Source organism: Pyrus communis, chromosome 5 (genome assembly GCF_041283825.1).
Source record: "Pyrus communis isolate YQ-2024b chromosome 5, ASM4128382v1, whole genome shotgun sequence".
In the NCBI taxonomy this organism is placed as follows: domain Eukaryota; kingdom Viridiplantae; phylum Streptophyta; class Magnoliopsida; order Rosales; family Rosaceae; genus Pyrus; species Pyrus communis.
In genome coordinates this window covers 32,558,479-32,579,143 of record NC_142569.1, presented here as the reverse complement: position 1 = coordinate 32,579,143, position 20,665 = coordinate 32,558,479, and the positions used below count along the sequence as shown (strand labels likewise).

At 35.7% G+C, this 20,665-nt stretch overlaps 3 long non-coding RNA genes across 4 annotated transcripts; 2 read left to right on the top strand and 1 right to left on the bottom strand.

Annotated features, from left to right (window-relative positions):
* Positions 1–267: 267 nt before the first annotated feature.
* On the top strand, positions 268–2,595 carry LOC137721173 (uncharacterized). Of its 2 annotated transcripts, XR_011066609.2 has the most exons (4): positions 271–892; positions 1,021–1,077; positions 1,291–1,340; positions 2,263–2,595. It is a non-coding gene; the product is annotated as an uncharacterized LOC137721173 (long non-coding RNA). The 2 variants fall into 2 exon arrangements; XR_015963148.1 differs by having other exon boundaries at positions 268–892; positions 1,021–1,340.
* A 12,773-nt stretch (positions 2,596–15,368) lies between these two features.
* Positions 15,369–17,239, bottom strand: LOC148697169 (uncharacterized). Its single transcript, XR_015963147.1, has 2 exons — positions 17,102–17,239; positions 15,369–16,555 (listed from the first exon to the last, which is right to left on the bottom strand). It is a non-coding gene; the product is annotated as an uncharacterized LOC148697169 (long non-coding RNA).
* On the top strand, positions 16,299–19,210 carry LOC148697168 (uncharacterized). Its single transcript, XR_015963146.1, has 4 exons — positions 16,299–16,417; positions 17,021–17,769; positions 17,869–17,936; positions 19,058–19,210. It is a non-coding gene; the product is annotated as an uncharacterized LOC148697168 (long non-coding RNA).
* Positions 19,211–20,665: the final 1,455 nt, after the last annotated feature.

The window sequence follows — 20,665 nt, the reverse complement described above, 5'->3', positions numbered from 1 at the left end:
AATTTACCCCTTATATACACGTGTTGGTCATCCTGTGTATCTTTTTTTATCATTCTGACTCCCTCTTTGATTCCAGCGTTTTTTTCTTACCTAATCCACACTAGCAACAATGGTTCATGCCTTTCCACCAAAAAATAATTAAAAAACCTTACCTCATCCACACCTGGCAACAATGATGCATGCCTTTCCACCAAAAAATAATTAAAAAAACAAAAATCTGGAACATGCAGAAAGAAAAAGGATAGAAAAGGGGACAAAGAAAGAGTGAGAAACAAAAGATGGGCATGGATTGTGAGAGAGAGTGTCTTATCACCAGAAAAAAATAATTAAAAAACACAACATCAATCATCTGGAACAGTTCCTCACCACTGTTCATCACGTCTTTTCTTTCTTCCGCACATCGTTCCTCGCAATTCCTCCAATTTTTGCCCACGCGTTCATGTGCCCTTTCCTATTGCTTTGCTATCAAACGAAGAACAAAATGGGATGCGTGGGTCTTGCTGCTTCTTCCCTCTCTCTCTTCGACTCGGTGTTCATCCTTTCCACCGCTTCAATCTTGCTCTCACGGTTTCATTCCCTTTTAATTTTCTTCTCTCACGGTTTCGTTGCTTTCTTTCCACCGCTTCAATTGTCCTTCAACTGGCTGCAGGCTCTATCAAACCCTAGAATCGTTTTGCTTTTTTGGGCACCCTCTTTTTTCTCCCTGCTCCTTGCTTTCTCCAACCTAGATTCCTCCTCCTTTCCCCGAAAGACAAATCTTAAATCCACAACCCAAAACTCAGTCATAGTTGGGCGAAGGTAGATTAATTGAAGAAAGATTGCTCCATCAGAGCGGGCAAGATGGCTGGATGAGTATAAACCATTTAACTTGGTAGAGATAAATTGTAGTAAAGTAGGTTACCCTCTTCATCTCTTCAAATAAATTTGATTATCTATCAATTTCCCTGAAATTATTTTTGGTTTCGTGTGTGTGTGTGTTTTATTTATTTATTTATTTATTTATTTATTTTAATTTACAAGGTGATCTGTACGATCACGCGAGCTTGGTGTTGGTGAAGGCGATGGAGCAAGTCGACGGTAATCCGCAATATTCCTTACCATTTTTACTATTTTAGATTCTGGGTTTTGTTTGGGAATCAAATGTATGGTTTGTGTTGGTTTGTAATATTTTTATGTTTTGAATCAATTAGTTTCTTTATTGAAGTTGTTCATAATTCATCTTTTCGATATCGTATTATTTTGACCATATTATTTACTTTAGTCTTGGTGCATCAATCTCACTGATTACAGTCAGTTGCAGATGAAGCAGCTAGCTAGCTTTCACCAGAAAACAAAACAAGGTAGCGTTCACCTTCTTCTCCATCTTTCCAAGCTAATTAGTTATACTATAGATTACAGAGTAAAGGTCCTCAATTTATAATTTCTTGTTATATATATTAAAACTCAACTAAGTTTTAGCACTGTTCAGTAATAGTAAAAGGGCGGATTCAGTAATACTAAAACAAGGTACCGTTTTGTTGCCTGATTCAGACAATAAAATACCCATGATTGCCACGATCATCCTTTGTCCTCCCAGGTTGCGTGTCTATGATCGTCGAGCTATGGCACAAAGTAAGATAAAATAATTAATTAAAAACTAACAAAAAATTATTTAAAAAATAACTTAAATCAGGCCACATGGTTTGTAGCGCACAACACAATAAAAAATTATAAGAACATTGAATCCATGGACAAATAATTATTAAAAATGGTGAGAAACCCACTTGTCCCCATTGCTTTGCCTTTGATTATTTTATTTTTTTTATTTTGCTCGGCTTTTTGTCTTCCACGCTGAGTCTTCTGCAGTATGTGGTACAGAACACGGTTTGTGACACAGAACACAATAAAATATTATAAAAACATTTGAATGTAGAGTGTGGGCACAAAGAAAGATAAAATAATAATAAAAAAACTGACAACAAATATTTAAAAATATGAGTTAATCCAGGTTTGTGGCACATAACGTAATAAAAAATAATAAAAAATTTTGAATGCATGGAAATCAAATATTAAAAATTGTGAGAAGCCCCGCTGTCTTCCACTTTGCCTTTGGTTATTTTATTTTTTGATTTTGCTTTGCTTTTTGCAAAGCCACACAACCAGCACTGGAAACAATGATTAGATTAGTATGCTTTCAAGTTGTTTTATCTTTTCCTCCATTACCATTTAAATGTGATACTAAATCCTATCTAAATATGTTGTGTTTTATTCCTCTTTGTTCAGGTTGCTTTATCAATGACAACAAGGGTTGAAGACACCTTTCACTACTCTAATCAATAATGTTTACCGTGTTTTGTTTATTTATATTAAATCATGTTTATCAACCTTTACATATTTTTTTTTTTCCCAAAACTCAACAATATTTTTTGCATCCCTGTACAACAGCATCTCGTCATTTTTTGTATGCAAAAGCTGGAACACAGTATATTAGATGGGGTTATTAGAAGAAATTCAATTATTATAATGTTTTTTGTATCTTTGTACCAGGAATTTTTATTTTTTGTTACTGAATGTAATCCTCTTGATTCAGAAATACATACAATTGTTACAATATAATGGATAACTATAATTTGTATCTTTATATTATCTAAATTTAACCTTTTCCAGTTAACGTTTTTCCAAAATCATTGTTGTTATTGTTGTTCCTATTTTGTAACCGAATTTTTTTCATTTTTAACATCTTATCTTAACTTCAAACCCGCAGCAACGCACGGTATTAAGCACTAGTACTTACTCGAGTTGAAGTCTCTGAAACACTTGATATTATGAGATCAAGAGTACGAAAGACAAACTTAGATTAAAATAATTACAATTGAAAACATGCACTAGTCTAAAACATTACAAACTTAGACGTTCTGTTAAGAATGGCCAACTTTACTCTAACAATAAATAATATAAAAAGGTTCAACAATTTAATTGTCTGACTTCATAATTCATTCTCAGTCTCACAAAAAATATCATTTGAACAAGAAGTACGTATATAGGGGTTGAATGTGAGATATAGGCTGTATATACAAGCATATAATTTATAATTTATCCTTAACGTGGAAGATCATCAGAAATTGTTAAACCATTGATGGTGCAACTATTAGCAGCTATTTGATCCTGCATATTTGTAGATCTTCCTTTAAAAAATGCCCGTCGCTCAGGTTTGGGAAGATTAATAGTTTCAGTTTTCAACATTAAAACAACTTATGACATAGTCGGCGTACTATTTGCATCCTCTTGAACACACAATAGTCCAATGTGGATGTATCTCAAAACTTGATCTAGCCTGCATGAATCTTTAAACAGTATTGGATCTATCAGGGCCGGCCCTTAGAATTTGGGGACCCTAGGCGAGCCTTCGAAGTGGAGCCCTAAAATTCTCTGATCTTCGGTTCTTTGTATATTGATTTGTATAAAAAGAATTCACTAAATACAAAAAGTTCTATTTTCACATCAAATATCATTAAAAATTAATATCAATAGAAGATAAATATACAAACGTTATTTAAACATTACACAATTCACGTTTTTAGATACAAATGTACTAAATGTTTGCAGTTAATTTTTTAAGATTGAGAGTGAAGAACAATAAAACTTGATGATCAAAGGAGTTTTAACAATAAAACTTGATTGGCGAGTATAATAAATTCAACTCCAATTGTCTCTCTTGCGTTTTTTTCTCTTCTAAAATCAACATCACACTAACGAATTAAATATTAAAATAATCCATTGAATAAAAAGTTATTGAAAAGAAAAATATAAAATTCAAAGTTTTGATTACCTTAAAGTACAATCTTTAAGACCATATGATAATTGGTTTAAACATTTAATAGAAATGGAGAGAATGAGAAGTCGAAAGAAAAAAGATTGTAAAGAGACTTGAGTTTTATAACTTTATATGTATTTAGACAGATGGATTGGGAGTTGGGTAGATGGATTGGTAGTGCATTTGAAAAACAAGAAAAATTAAAAAAAATCTAGTGACTGAAAGGTAGCTTCGTGTTTTGAACTCAACACCCCAAGAAAAATGAAACCAACATTTCCATTGCACTAGCAAATGAATTATGATATTTCTTACTTTCTTTTGTATTTATATGTTAATTACAAGATATAAAATTTTTTTGGGGGCCCTTCCGAAGTAGGGGCCCTAGACGAGCACCTACTTAGGCTACCCTCAGGGCCAGCCCTGTATCAAATCCAACCCTTTTCCTTCATTCCATGATTGCCAAGCCTGTAAAACAATAATTTTTAAGGATGTAATGATAAAATAGTATACTACTCTTCTCTTTGATAGCTTAGCCAAATAATAATTTAGGAATAATGATGTATATAAAAATAATTCTTATACCAAGTTATTAAATACTTACGTGTGTTAGAAGTGTAGGAAAACGGCAGTCAAAGCCTAAAAAATTCTTTCTCCCCGTGATGATCTCAAGCAAGAGTATACCAAAGCTAAAGACAATCTGATTTTACTAAATATATTCCTTTTATTGTATATTCTGGAGCCATGTAACCACTTGCATGTACAAAACTAATGTGTTGAGACTTTTTAGTTAGAAAAAACAAATATGTTTTTGGGTTAGTCTATGGTACTTTATTAAAACAAAAATATACAAGTACTCTTTAATTTTAACATTAATATTGTAATTCAATAACGTTCAACACAATTGTAATATACAACCTTGATAGTGTAACCTAATATCCACACCGTAACTGACAACCTTGTAATCTAACCTTGGTAATTTACACGTGGTAATCTAACCTTGGTAATTTACACGTTTATTAAAAATAAAATTAAAAATAAAATTAATGGTATAAGATAATTCATTAAACTTAAATTTATGGTCTAAGATAATCCTTAATGACACACCCTGATTCCGAATGTTCATTAGGACCCCGAATCAAGCTGTGATGACTAACACCTAAAAGGTGACGAAACCATAAAGTGTGATAGTGTATAATGTGAATAAATTAAAACCTAAAAGTGTTTAAGTACACAAGTGCGCGATGAACGGGTCTGGACCCATTTCAATCGTGATACAGAGCATAGGTATAGTACAGTTAGGTAACATAATGATTATACTATCATAAGAAGACATTTGTACTGAAAAGTGTCACGATTCCTCGTCGATACGGAACTCTACTGCTAGAACCTGGAGGGCTGCAAAAATAGAAAATATGAGTGAGTGAAACAAAACTTTTCAAATCAATTTCAATTACCAAAGGTAGTAACCTCTCGTCATAACACCTGTATAATTTCCCATAAAATAACAAGCGTGACAATAACTCAAAACCATAACCAAAATAACAGTCTCAAAGCTATGCTGTGTCAAATATCTCAACTAGAATAAGTAACCCAGGTGAAATAAATGAATATGAAATGGTATATCAGCCGGATCCACTTATTGTGGCCTATACGGTTGAACCAATAGCTCATCAACATGCTAGCCGGACCCACATTGTTCAGGGGAGTGGATCATGTAAGCCTTATATGTATATTCACATTTCTACCTAGCACGAGGCCTTTTGGGAGCTCACTGGCTTTGGGATCTGTAGGAATTCCGAATTTAAGCGAGGTTGCGCGAGAACAATCCTAGGATAGGTGATCCATTGGGAAGTTCTCTTGTGAGTTCCTAGAAACAAAACCGTGCGGGCATGGTCGGGGCCCAAAGCGGACAATATTGTGCTACGGTAGAGTCGAGCTCGGGATGTGGTGGGGGCCCAGGCCGGGATGTGACACTTAACGTTTATGATTAAGATAATTTCTTGAACTTAATCAACAGTCTAAGTACTTGTTTGAATGAGCTTTTAAAATGACTGAAAGCGCTTTTAAAAAAATTGTTTTTTGGGTTTCAAAAGCACTTGAAATGTTTTCTAAAAGAAGCACCATTTATATACTTATTCCAGGAAGCACATTAAGTGCTTTTACGGAATGTACTAACACTTTTACTAATGATTGTTTTCAAAAATATTTTTATCAAAAGTCATTTCAGTTATTTTAAAAATACATCTGAACGAGCTCTAAGATAATCCTCAAGTTTTTATTACAACAAATTGTATCGAACACTAAGATTATTCATTGAACTTAATCAATGGTCTAAAATAATTTTAAAATATTATTATATTAAAGGGTACCGTGCCTTTATTTTTATATTTTTTGATGAGGTACAGTTGAATCCTCCTATTTTATATGTGAAGGTATATCAGTTGTAACTTAAATAGGATCGAAGGTTATGTAAATTTCAATTTACAGAGTTTCGATGACTCTTCCGGTAATTTGTTGAGTTTGACCATCAACTCCAAACATTTTTGTCATTTCAAAATCTGATATTTTTTTTATTCATTTCACTATCTAACAAGATGTTACTAGCTTTTAAATCACGATGTATAACTCTAGGTCTAGAATCTTCATGAAGATATAAAATTCCTCGAGCGATTCCTCCTATTATCATGCAACGTCTCGACCAATCCAACTGCTCTTGTTTCTTGGATTCTGCATGGGTAACATTTATCAAAGACAAGTTAAAATTTACAGCCAATTACACACACACACACATATATATTGTAATTAACAAAGGAAAAAAATTTGGTCAAATGATATTCACAAACCAAATAGAAATTGTCAAGACTTTTGTTGGGTACATATTCATAGTCAAGTAAGGTTTCTTCTCCTTCCAAGCAAAATCCCATAAGCTTCTGTGTTGAAGTTGGGCTACCAATACCACCTCACACGCCGGTCTTGAGGGTAGCCCAAGTAGGCACTCGCCTAGGACCCCCACTTCGAAGGGTCCCCCAAAATTTTTTATATCATGTAAATAACATATAAATACAGATGAAGTAAGAAATATCATAATTTATTTGTTGGCGCAGTGGAAATGTTCAGCTTTCTTTTTCTCTGGGGTGTTCAGTTCAAAACATGTAGATGCCTTTTTTAGTCATTAAATTTTTCTTGTTTTTCAAATTTATTATCAATCCATCTGGCCAAATGCATATAAAGTTATATATAAAGTTATAAAACTCAAGTCCCTTTGCAATTTTTTTTTCTTTCAACTTTCCAATCTCTCCATTTCTATCGAATTTTTAAACCAACTATCACATGGTCTTGAAGATTGTACTTTAAGATAATCAAAACTTTGAATTTATATTTTGCTTTTCAATAATTTTTTATTCAATGGATTGTTTTAGTATTCGATTGTTAGTGTGATGTTGATTTTACGAAAAAAGCACAAGAGAAACAATTGGTGTTATTGAATTTATTATACTCATCAATCAAGGTTTATTGTTCTTTACTCCCTTGATTATCAAGTTTTATCGTTTTTCACTTTCAAGCTTAGACTCTTGACTACAAACATTTAGCACATTTGTGTCTAAAAACATGAGCCGTGTAATGTTTAAGTAATGTTTGTGTATTTATCTTTTTATCTATATATATATATATATATATATATATATATTAATCTTTAATGATATTGGATGTGGAAACAGAACTTTTATGTATTTAGCGAATTCTTTTTTATACATATCAATGTACATAAGCCGTGTAATGTTTAAGTAATGTTTATGTATTTATCTTTATATATATATATATATATATATATATATATTAATTTTTAATGATATTGGATGTGGAAACAGAACTTTTATGTATTTAGCGAATTCTTTTTTATACATAACAATGTACAAAGAACCAAAAATCAGAAAATTTTAGGGCCCCATTTCGAAAACTCGCCTAAGGTGTGACAACCTGTTCCAAATTTTACGTTTTTATTTTATTTTAAAAGCGTGAATTTACGAAAATGCCATAGAGGCAAAGATTTTGACTTATGTTGACCATTGTCTAGAGAGATGTATGACTTATTTTTTTAACATATTCTCGTAGTATTCGTTGGTGTGAACACATAAGCGAAAGCCGTTTGCGAGTCCGGATTATAACGGTATAGTTATGGACGTTTGAAAATGGCTATTTAAGGTTTAGTTATAAATTATTTGAATTCCCACCTTGTGGGAATAGTGGACCAAATAAATTAAAGGGACAAGGAACCAATTAGAGGAGAGGAGGAAAGCCTTCAGCCAATCAAAAAGAAAGAAGAAGAAAAAAAAAAAGAAGAAAGCTCCCAGCTTTCCTGTGCATTTTTCCTCTCGCAACCACCCATTTTCCAAGGCCTATTCCGGCCAACTCTGATGGATTTTTTCGACGCCACCACCACCAACTTGAAGCTCTCATTCCCCTCTACAAAACCCACCAAAGAACTACCTTGATTAATCATGGTATATGGTGGTTTGAGGCCACGAAAGTTGGCGGTTCTCATGGTGCTTCGAGCACCCTTTTTGATTTTCCAGCAAATCGGCAAAGTGATGGCCGATGCCACCACTTGGTCTTTGTAGCCCATCATCCTAGGAGCAAAGCACAACCCAGCCATCTTCTGTCCACTTTTAGACTTCGTATCAGGTATGGAAGTTGCTCCACTCACTGAGATCTTCATTTCTATAAAGTTTGAGAATTTTTGGAAATAGTTGGATTTTCCAGCGAGTTGGGGCGGCCAACCCCCACACGCGGCGGCGCGCAGCCAATGGGCCGTCAATGCTATTTTTAGGCTATGTCGAATGTCTTAAATTCAGTTTTGTTATTTGAATGACGTAGGTTGATCGTTGGAACCTAAATTCGTTACGATACGTTACTTGATAAAAATGTGAATCAACGATCCAACCGTGGGATCGTCACCAAATTTTGATACATTATAATACGTAATATTTAAAGATCATAGAAATTTATGGATCGGGAATCCAACATATGGATCTTCCCGAATTGGATTTGTAAGTTAGTAAAATAAATGTTAACCGCCACTTGGTTTTGGGCAATTGGTGGAGATCCGACCGTTGGATCGTAATGAAATTTTAATATGTTATTCTAGAAACATATTGTGGATCGTTGGGAGTTGCGGATTGGAAATCTGATATGCGGATCTTTCGGGTCGAGTTATACAGTGTTGTAGACCCTACCGTCGATCTTTGATCGACTGGTCAATGGGTCTCAAACTATTTTAGAGTGCCCTTGAGGTTGTGTTTTATGTGAATTACGTATTCTACTGATAAGAGTTCTAAGATGTGATTCGATAATTGGTCACAGGCACCAATCATTCAGGACAGATGCGTGTGTTAGAGAATCATAGCGTGGACTCCAGGTGAGTGGACCTTTTCCTTTTATCGTACATATTATTGATAGTTCCATCGACACTTTTAAATTGATTAGGTATATTACCTTCATATAATTATTGTGAATGCTTGAAGTACTAATATGAACTACGAATGACTTGATCCTTATTTAGGGTACGTAGGCAGTCTAACGAGACGTTAGATGCAGCCATAATATATTTGAGACAAAAGCCTTATTTGGGAAATTGAGTAATGCGAAGGAAATTGGTAAAGGCAAGTTTTAGTTTTGTGAATTAGTTAGTTAAATTAGTGTTAATTGGGTTGTCATGGATAATTATCCCTGAAAATGAGTAATTCGGGAGTAGGGCGTTATTGGTTGTACATTTCACACCGTATTATATATAATTGAAAATGCTACGACATGGTTGAGTATTATATTGCATCATGGTATATCCATATGTATATTATTTGCACATAATTATTAGGAATGCTTTCAAGTGCAAAGGTGAACGCAAGACACTCAGGTAAGTTCAGGTGAGTTTATGGTATTAGTTGAATCGATGGAGTTATAGCATGACTACATTTATGTGTTAGGCAACTCCGATATTGTCGTACTGGTTGCCATGAGTTGTACATGTTATATTGAGATGCATTGAGAGCTCGTAAACCTGCACCCCGGTGTTAGTGCTCCCGCCCGTGGCCAGGGCACAGTCCCTTCATGTGATGTTCACCTCCCGCAACTTACGCTCACCTTGGACTTAAGGTAGGTGTACAGGCCTGTCGTACAGACCACTATAGGTGGTTCCGACTCGTAGGTGACCTGCGATTATTCACCCAGTCTTCACGTGATTGTAGCACTTAAGCGTACTTATTTACACCCAGCCCTGTCGTACAGACCACTAGAAGTGGTTCCGACTCATGTGCAGGGATGCTTGATGAGATATGGATAAGTCGTACAGGTCACTAGAAATGACTCTCGACTTATATGCTAGCATTGATTGATGAGATATGAGTACAGTCGTACGGGTCACGTTAGGTGATTCCGGCTGATGTATCATTTTATATTGATTAAGTTCATTTGGCCTACTTGTTAATGCATGGTAGAGTCTATGGATACGTCATACCCGTGGTTTTGGCTATTTTTGAGCATGGGTGGATATATATAGATATATATATATATATCTGTGTGTGTGTGTAGTACTGTCCCATAGAAAACGATAAGAGAATTACAGTGAGGGGTTATTACTGTTAGAAAGGTAATAGTTTTGGGAAGCTTGGTTTTACTGCTTACTCACACTTTCTGTTTTGTACCCCCTTCAGGTTTTAACTGCTGAGTTCGTATCAACGAGGATATATGGCTAATCTTAGTATTGGTGGCTACTTTTAAGGGTATGATTCTTACCCACACTACTGTACTTTACTTATGCTCTGACATCGCGTGTGAAATGGGTTCGCTCCCACTCGTAGTGCACTCTGGTATTTAGACACTTTTAGGTTCAAATTTATTCACATTTTATACACTATCACACTTTATGGCTTCGTCACCTTCTAGGTGTCGGCCAACACAGCTCGATTTAGGGTTCTAGTGGACATTTCGGGTCAGGGTGTGTCATAAGGCCCCCAAATTCTCAAGACTAGCCCTGCCACCTCATTCTGAAATTCTTGCACACCTTGTGTGGAGCTTTTCGATAGCCGTTTTACTGCTATTTCATGTCCATTACCAAGTGTGTTGTAATGTGAACTAAGCTGTAAGTGTTGTAAATACTATTAATTATGTAGTATAATATGTAATCAAAACTAATTAAGGTTGGTTAGTCAATCAATTATAGTAAATAGATAAACGGTTCATAATATATATATATACCTATTTTGACCATTTGATTTTAAACAATTCGATGTGTAAACGATCACATTTTTTTGTTGATTTTTGCATGAATATTTTTTCACATAGCGATGATCAGGAACTATTTTCGCCTAGGAATGCCTCCATAGTTTTGTGGAGCCAAGGATCTCATGCAAATAAACATTTTCATACCTTGAAAATGGCACCAAATCCTCCTCCACCTAATTTGTTATCATCTGAAAACTTGTTCGTTGCAGTTTCAATAGTTTCCAATCTAAATTGCAATGACTCGACAGTCTTCTTCATATCATTACCAACTACAAACGGTGACTCAAAAGATTAGATGTCTTAAATGCAAAATTTATTAAGAAATTGAAGTAATATATAAATACTTTTCAAATCTTTTTATTAATTAATTACCTTTTTTCTTTTGTCGGAGTGGTATCTCTCTTTGACTGTTCTGTGTCTCTAGCGAAAGAAGCATCCGGCCAGAACCACAACTAACGAACAGAAAGCAACTGAACCAAGAGTACCAACGATGATTATCATCGAAGCGACACAGGTGCCGACGCAGTCACTGCCGACGCAGTCACTGATGCTGTCGCTGGCACCCTCACATCCGTCACCGGCGGCTACGCAGACAGAGGCTGATTAGGTGGCAGTGACGACGGTGTGGTGGCATTTAAAGAGATGGTGAGGGTGCGGCGGGAGCTTCTTGTGTAGGGATCGTTGATGCCATCTGTGGTAGTACTGGGCAATGCAATAAGAAGAAAGGAGAGAACGTAGAAGGGATCATGTCACCTTGCATGGAAAAACCTAGGGATTTTGATAAGACGATTAATTTGTTCAATTTTTGCTAAAGTTTCTAAGTTACAAGTTTATAACAATGTCAATGTACGCGACGCTTGACTGACCTGACTTCTGAGTCAACGTCAAAGTAGACTAGAATCAACGAGTGGAAAGACTAGGCAATAAATTGAGTGGATATTACTTGCATTCCTTATTTGAACCGTCTATTTATTTGATACGTTTGACTGACCTAACTCCTGAGTCATTCAAATATATAAAATAAAATGACGATTTAGGTACCAAGTAATATATTCATAATGAAATGTCTATTTATTTGATACATTTGGATGATTCAATGATTTCCAATTCAAATGAGTTTTTGTAGGATTGCTCTTTGAAAGAAGATTAATAAATTGAATGGTTCCGATAGTTAATTTTATTCGGTTAAGATACATTATTGGCAAATGAGAGAATATATTCATACCCACATGGGGATGAAAGTTTTATCCAATTATATATAAGGATAATACTTGTGTTCCCCACATGAGAAAATGCACATATTCCACCATTCTCGAATAATGTATCTTAACCATATAATATCCTAATCAAAACTGTTCACTTATGAATATTCATAAATTAAACGGTTCTGATTTTAAGTTTATATGGTGAAGATACATCTCGGGAATGGTGGAATATTAGAGCATCTCTACCAGTTGGTTGAGGGCAATGACAATTGAAAGGTAACGGCAATAAAATTGCCCTTACTTTTCACTCCAAACACTTATTGCCTTTGTGCAAATCCACCAATTTGGAAGGAAGAAGAGTAAGGGCAATGACGATTACTATTCACAAACATAGTTTTTAAATATTTTTAATGTTTTCTTTGTCTTATCCCCGCATATCATTATCTTATCACAGTAGTTTTTTAGGTAATTTTAAACATTTAATTTGCATTTGTGTTGAATTTTGTAAGATTTTTAAAGTGTGAACTTTGTAAGTTTTTTTTAATTTTTTGTTTTTTGTAATTTTTTAATTTTTTTAGAGTTGGATTAATCCTAGCCTGTTGAATTGAATATATATATATATATATATATATATATATATATATATATATATATATTTTTTTTTCAAATCAAAGACTCACAGGGAACCGCGTGGGTGGGGAACTAGGAGAGCTGGTGAACAGCTCACGGGTTGGACAATAAAAAACAAAATTATAAAAATTCAGTTGTTCAAATCCAAGAACGCTTTTTTTTTTTTTTTTTTTTTTTTTTTTTTTCCTGTATACCGCACCCCTTGGAGAAGTATTTTTTTTGGGATGAAAGGCAACTCAACCCGATTGCCTCCTATTTTGTGAATTGTTGGAGAAGTATTTTTTGGGATGAAAGGCAACTCAACCCGACTGTTCTTGCAATTTGGTGACTGGTAGAGATGCTCTTATTATGGAATCCAAATCCTCTTTAAAGGGATCTTGAGAATTCGTAAATCATGTTCGTTCATTATACATTGTGTGATCATAAATCATTTAAATTTTTTTATTTATAATTGAACACACAAACAATATTTAACGAAAACTAAACACATAATATACGATAAACGAACATAATTCACAAATTCTTATAATCCATCTCAAAAAGATTTTGGCTTATTATGTACTCAATACATGCCGATCATTTTACGTTACAGCCAGGCCCACACAGCACCAAGTCACCAACACTGATTGAGCATAAAGTAGGATATGACTCCATCACTTTTCTTTTTTTTCGGTGACAGACTCCATCACTTTTCATAAAGTCTCCATAACACACTGATCAGTGATTGAGACATGCATGCATATGTGCATGGCATGCTCGGGGTTCTTTACTTGATTGTGTTATACACATATCTTTTTTTACTTCTTATACATCATTTATTAATTTTTATTCGTTAATTTTCTTCAGTTCATCCGATCCGAAGGCCGAAAATCAAAAAAATATAAAAAAAGTAAAAATAAGTATGTGGATATCAGACCTCTTCTTCAAATTGGGCGCAAATCCTTGCTTGATGGGCAGCTGCAACCCAATTGCCTCTTATTTTGTGAATTGTTGGAGAAGTATATTTTGGGATGAAAGGCAACTCAACCCGATTGCTTTTGCAATTTGGTGATCTGCAGAGATGCTCTTATTATGAAATTCGAATCCTTTTTGGATTTTTTTGTGAGATTTTTAGAAATTTGTGAATCGTGTCCGTTCATTATACATCGTGCAGTCAGCAATCATTTAAAAAAAATTTGTTTATAATTAAACACATAAATAATATCTAACCAAAATTGACCGTACAATATATTATAAACGAAAATAATTCACGAATTTTTAGAATCCTTATAAAGAGAATCGAAAAAAATATCGTGTTGGCTTATTATGTACTAAAGACAGTGCCAGCTGACCATTTTATATTACAGTCAGGCCCACACAGCACCAAGTCACCAACACCGATTGAGCATAACATAGATATGACTCCACCACTTTTCATAAAGTCTCCGTAAGACACTGATCAATGATTAAGACATGCATGGCATGCTCGGGGTTCTTTTCTTTTTCAAACAAATGGGAAAAATTTAGTCAGAACGAGCTATCATCAACATTACAATTTAATAATATAAAATATTTTTTTTAGAAAATTTTGACAGTACAAGCGAAATTTATTGATATAAAAAAAGAAGTTACACCTAATTAGGAACTCAATGGAACATAAACCTACACCTAGTTAGGAACTCAAGGGAACATAAACCTTACCGTTCATAGAGCAAGAAAAACAAAATACAAGAAAAGTTGGGAGGACATACACCTTACCCCTTTTGAAAAAGAAAATACAAAAAAAAAAAAAAAAAAAAAACAAGGAGGGGGACATAGACCATACCTCTCTTGAAAAAGAAAATACAAGAAAAAGATTGGGTGCACATAAACCTAAACTCCTCTATAAACTTAAAAGGTAAAAATCTGCAAGACAAACTGCAAAACAAAAAGGAAAATCCAAAAAGATTAGGTAAAAAAGAAAATCACAAATCATGAAGGGGAAACAAACCTTTAGGCTGACATGCCCAAAAAATATGAGTGCAAAAAAGAAAGAATCTCTATAAAAGGAACGGTATGCCGAACAAGTGAAGACGAGAAAAATTCTAAATTGGCTAATTTGTCAGGTGCATTCCGCTCTCAAAATGTATGAATATTATGTGAATATATATATATATATATATATATATTACTGACCATAACACTATATAATAGTAAATCCGTGTGAAATAAGTTAGGACAATGCTTGGGTACTGCCTAGGCAGTACCTATTTTTCACTGACTACAATGTGGCTCGGTAGAGTTAAACCACGTGTCCCACTTTTCTTATTAAAACTAGCAACCAAACACCCCCGTGTTTAAGGAAGATACGCATCCAAACAACCCCATTTATTCCTTTCGTCCCAACATCTCCGCACGTCTGTGATAGGATCATATCATCATATATCTCAGGACCCTATTCAACCTGCAAGCAGCAATAGAAATGGCAAATGGAGAAGACGAAGTAAAAGGGAGCAGGGCTCCAATATATTTTTTGGTTTTGTATTTCTGTTTGTAAAATCTGATCTGTTACAATTTAGGGAGCTCAGCTCTTTTTAGACTTTACACCTTCAGTGTCAGCTATCATTTCTAACCGACTTCACTAAATAACAAGAATAAGCCTAACAAATCCAATATTAAACTCCTAATTCCCTTGAAAAACAACCTTGTCCTCAAGGTTAGGATTAGCACTTGGAATCTGGAACTGTTTGCAGTGAAATTCAACTAAGGAGTCTTGCAAACGAAGTGTGAATTTGTCGCTCTTGGAAGGAAGGTGAGAAATCAGCCGAGCCAATACTGTTTGTGGGAAAAGTTTCTGCACTTTGAATATATTTCCAGTAAATATTCCTTTAATCAGATTCACTACCCACTTGACTTCATCTTCAATAGCATCACTAAGGTCCATTACATTCTCAGACAAGGATATGGCCTTGGCATTCTCTTCGTCCACATGTCCCAATCGGTTCAAAGCCTTAATTCTTGACAAAGTTGAGATCACATCCCCTAGAGCTGAAAGAGGTTTATTGATGTTTTGAGCTTCCTTAAGGCTTTCCCCTTGAACTGCAGTTTTTGCTAGACTCTCACTGACACCTAAATTCACAAGCCAAAGCTTGCTAATCGTGGACCATTCATCGAACTTAAGCTTAAGTTCATCTGACTGTGTAACCATCGCTGGAATTGCAGAAACCATATTGTTGAATTTGGAAATCTTATCAAATTTATGCACGTCAGAAAAGAGGTGAGAATGACTTGACTTCCTATATTGTCAGCAAGAGATATACAATATTCACGAGGCAGAAACTGGTCAAGAGATTGAAATCTTCCCTCACATATCGATCGTAAAGAAACTATCAACCTCAATGGGGAGTCTTCTTTTATTTTCTTGAGAGATACAATATCAACGTCCTAATTGTAGTCTGTGTTGTCCAAATATGCAGCAACTTGTGCATCAACCATTGTATCACCGGCAAATTTTGCAGCTGCTTCAGTAGTTGATGCTGAGTCTACAAACAGTGTATGTCCTCTGTCACCCCACAACATATGATTCACATCACAGCTGGGACGTACATCAACAGCTGCATATACAAAATCTTTATCATACTTTTCCTCAAAAATATTCCTTACTGCGATCAGTTCAGAAATCTCATAGCACCTGGAAAAGGCAAGATTAAATTAGCAATTCCCCCTTTGAGATTAGGCGGACACTTCCTTTGTTGTGTGATGATAGAAAGTCTAGATACTACTAATTCACAGAAGAGCTCATTGAACTCATTGGTGGCCAAAATTTTATGTTTTCTGAACACATCTTGCACCTAGATTCTAGCAGTGGCATCTTGACCAAATTGTGGAAGCAAGGCAATGTCACGCCTTAATTGACCATCACCTACCTCTTATTCCTCAGCAGTTTTATTTCAGCCACTGCTATCTTCAATTGCATTTTTTGGAATTGAGAGCCTTCACCCTTATCCCGAATGTCATTGCAGTAGCATATGTCACGATTGAGAACAATATAGCAACTTAAGTCTGTAATTTCAGAAAACAGTTTCCATGCACAAAAATCCTTCCTCACAAATATACCCATAAGATACCAACTAACCCATCCAAATTTATCTTGCAGGTATGCACTATAGTTATCATGCAAAAGAGAAAGGAATTTAGCCTCTGAATTTGCTAAAATGATACTTAAATTAAGAACTACCTCAGGTCCAGTTTTCGTAGTATCGGAGAACGAGTGCTTATGGAGTAGCTGCGGAGCAGAGGTCATCGTCTTCGATTCTGGAAGCAAGACTGTAGATGCAGAGGAGTTGTTCGAGTGTGGTGTGACGGTCGAAGTTGCCAGTGCTTGCAACATCGATGAAGATGAGAGCAATGGCGGAATGGAATAGAATGGTTGTGGACTGTCGACGGAATTCGCAGTGGGTTGCCGTCTCCGTCTTGCGTCGCAAGGTATTGAAGTTTTGGGTGACCTACATCTATCGATTCAGCTGCCTCAGAACACATCAAGGCTGGTAGCAACTCGACCGTTGTGGCCATCTTCGGATCTCGGGATGCAAAATAAACAGTCGATTGTGGTTTGATTGCCGAATTTGCCATTGCTTGTAACAACAGGGACGACGAAAGTAACGGCGGTACAGAATGGACTTCGATTGGTGATGGTATTCTTGGTGGATTGTAGTCTCGTTGAAGTCCGGGATGACCGAGATCGAGTGATTGAGTGTCCTCGGAAATCGTCGGGGCTGGATCAGAACCGTCCCCAGCATCGAGAGCCAAGTCATGGCGGAACAGAGCAAAGTCACGGCGGACTTCGGTGACTATTGAATCCATAGCCTTGTGGAATGCGAGTGCAGAATCTCGAATGGCACGAAGGTCTTTCTGATAAATTTGTATGCTTTCTGGATTTTTTATGATAGTTTTGGACCTTTTCTTTTCTGAATTTGAATGCTTCTCCGGTTTTTTTTATGGCAGTTCTGAGCAAGAGCACGTAAAAGGAAGAACCAGTATTAGAAGGTCTTCTCAAACAGTACTTCAATGATGTGAGTGCCTTTATCCTTTAACTTGGCCAAATGGGTGCTCAAATTTCATGTTTCTCTATGATTATATGAGTAAATTTTTGTATTTTATTTTTGGGTTTTGCCAAATTCAATGGTGGTATTTATGGGTTTAGTATTGATTTTCAGTTAACAATGACTTTGGGGAAATTGATTGAGTCTGCATTTAATGTAACTTTTCATGCAGTTACATACTGATGAAATAGAATTCGATTTTTTCAATCCCTTCTTTTTTTAAATGCAGTTACATTTATATGATGAATTACAGCATATATTCATCTTTTTGTTTCTAATTCTTCATGCAGTCTTAAGCCATGAAGGATTTGATAAACCCACAATTGATAACAATGTATGGCGTCACCAATGATTATGTAGAGATTGCTTTAATATCTTTGGCTTCTTGACTGTTTGTGGGGTGTCCGAGATAGGATTTAGGAGATTTGGTTTAGGGTTTGCAAAGAGATAGATAGGGGGCGTTCGAGAGAGATGTGGGAGGATTCAGGCAAGGGATTTCATGGATTTGTTTAGGGTTTCTTTTCTGCAATTTGCAGACAGAGAGATAGGACAAGGGTGAGAAAGAGAGAGATGGGAAGATTTTCTGCGAGGGTAAAGGGAACGAGTAAGGGAGGTATGGGTATGGGTAGGGGATAGAAAAGCACTTCGTTTTCCATTTGCTTCCTGAAACCTGAGGGATTTCTGCAATTGCAGAGAGATAGAGACGGGGATGTTCGTTGCAGAGAGAGAGATGGGGGTGTCCGTTAAGTGCTCTTTAGTTATCACTTTTGTGATTTGTCCACTCTTGATTGTTGTGTGATTCATTGTCATAAGCGTTTTATGCACAAGGTTTCATATTATTCCTTCCTTTTAATTTTGATATTGTTGTGCTTAATTTCTTTATTTTATTTTTTTATTGGGTGATTAGATTACAATTTACAACCCCCAATTTTTTATTTTTACTTTTTATAGCTCACTGTTATTTCTTTTATTGTGTCGTATAGAACAAAGACTTTTTTGAATGTTATTACTGCTGCAGTTTCTATGCGTTTGATGCTGATATCGTTCTTTCTCACATGCGCTCTTTTCACAATGTTTCATATTTTTCATAGGGGATACTCAACCGCTTACCTTAGAGCAACTCCAACGTTGGAGCCCTCCTCCCAGGCTATTCACTATTCAATCCACCTAATGAACAGTAACTGCCCTTAATGAACAGTAATCGCCTTTTGCATCTCCACCGTTGCACTTCAATAGCCCTGGCAATAGGCAATAAAATATTAGTATTTTTTTAATTTATAAAATAATACAAAATAATTTTAATTGTAATTTCAGATAAGATTTTTAATCGTTCTTGTTGCGCCACGTGTCATTATCCGAAGTATTATTAAATAATACAAAATAATTTTATTTGTAATTTCGGATAAGATTTTTAATCGTTCTCATTGCGCCACTTGTCATAAAATCCGAAAAGACAATTATTGGGGATGGATTTCCGATAAAATTTTTAATCGTACTCGTTACGTCACGCGTCATTATCCGAAAATACAATTATTGGTGATGGATTTCTGATAAGATTATTAACCAATCACGTCGCGCCACATGTCATAATCTGTTTACAATCTTTGAGGATAAATTTCCATCAAATTTTTAACAAATGACGGCATGCCACGTGGCATTATCTACAACCTAATCCTTTCTGAATCCTCCATATAATCCACCATCCATCCTCACAAATTTCACACCAATTTTCTCAAGATCTCTATCATTATTCATAGTTTATGCTTCCTTCTTCACAAAAATCTGTATCATTATTCATAGTTTCTGCTTCTTTCTTACAGTGTCTTCTTCTTCCTCAAGGATGATATGGGAACTCGATCAGGAAGAGGAAGAATTGTTTAACCAATCAAAAGGAATGTTCAATCACCAGGTGGCAAAAAATGAGAGGGAAGAGGATGAAGAGTGTAGAAGGAGAAATGACGAAGTAAGAATGGGCAGAGCCTCACATTCCCGTCGAGTCATCCAAGCTGTGGCTCAGATCTGCAGGCCCAGCCGTTCCGGAAACCTTGATAGAAGCAAGCAACGATGAGGTATGGAACTCTTGGACGATTATTTTGTCCCTAATAGTGCATTCCCTGATACGTACTTTAGACGTCGTTTTAGAATGGAACGACATTTGTTCAACAAAATCATGATTGCTGTTTGCAACCATGATTCTTACTTTGTGCAAAAGAATGATGTTTTTGGTGCTATGGGTTTCCTTCCTCAGCAAAAAATTACTGCTGCCTTGCGGATGCTTGCATATAGAGCATCTGCAGACCAAGTGGATGAGATAACGAGGATGGGGAAATCAACCATTCTTGAGTCTCTGATGAGGTTTTGCGGAGCAATCGAATCTATCTACACCGCTGAGTACCTCCGTAAACCTATAAACATGGACTTGAAACAGCTTCTGAAGAAGGCCAAGATGCGTGGTTTTCCTAGAATGATTGGAAGCATTGATTGTATGCACTGGACGTGGAAAAACTGTCCAAGTGCATGGCAAGGCGCTTATGGGGACAGAAAATGAGCAAAAAGTATCATTCTGGAAGCGGTGGCATCTTTTGATACATGGATGTGGCATGCCTTTTTCGAGGTTCCGAGAGCTCAAAATGACATCAACATCCTTGCCCAATCCCCGGTGTTCAACGATGTCCTATAAGGAAAGGCACCAAAAGTCA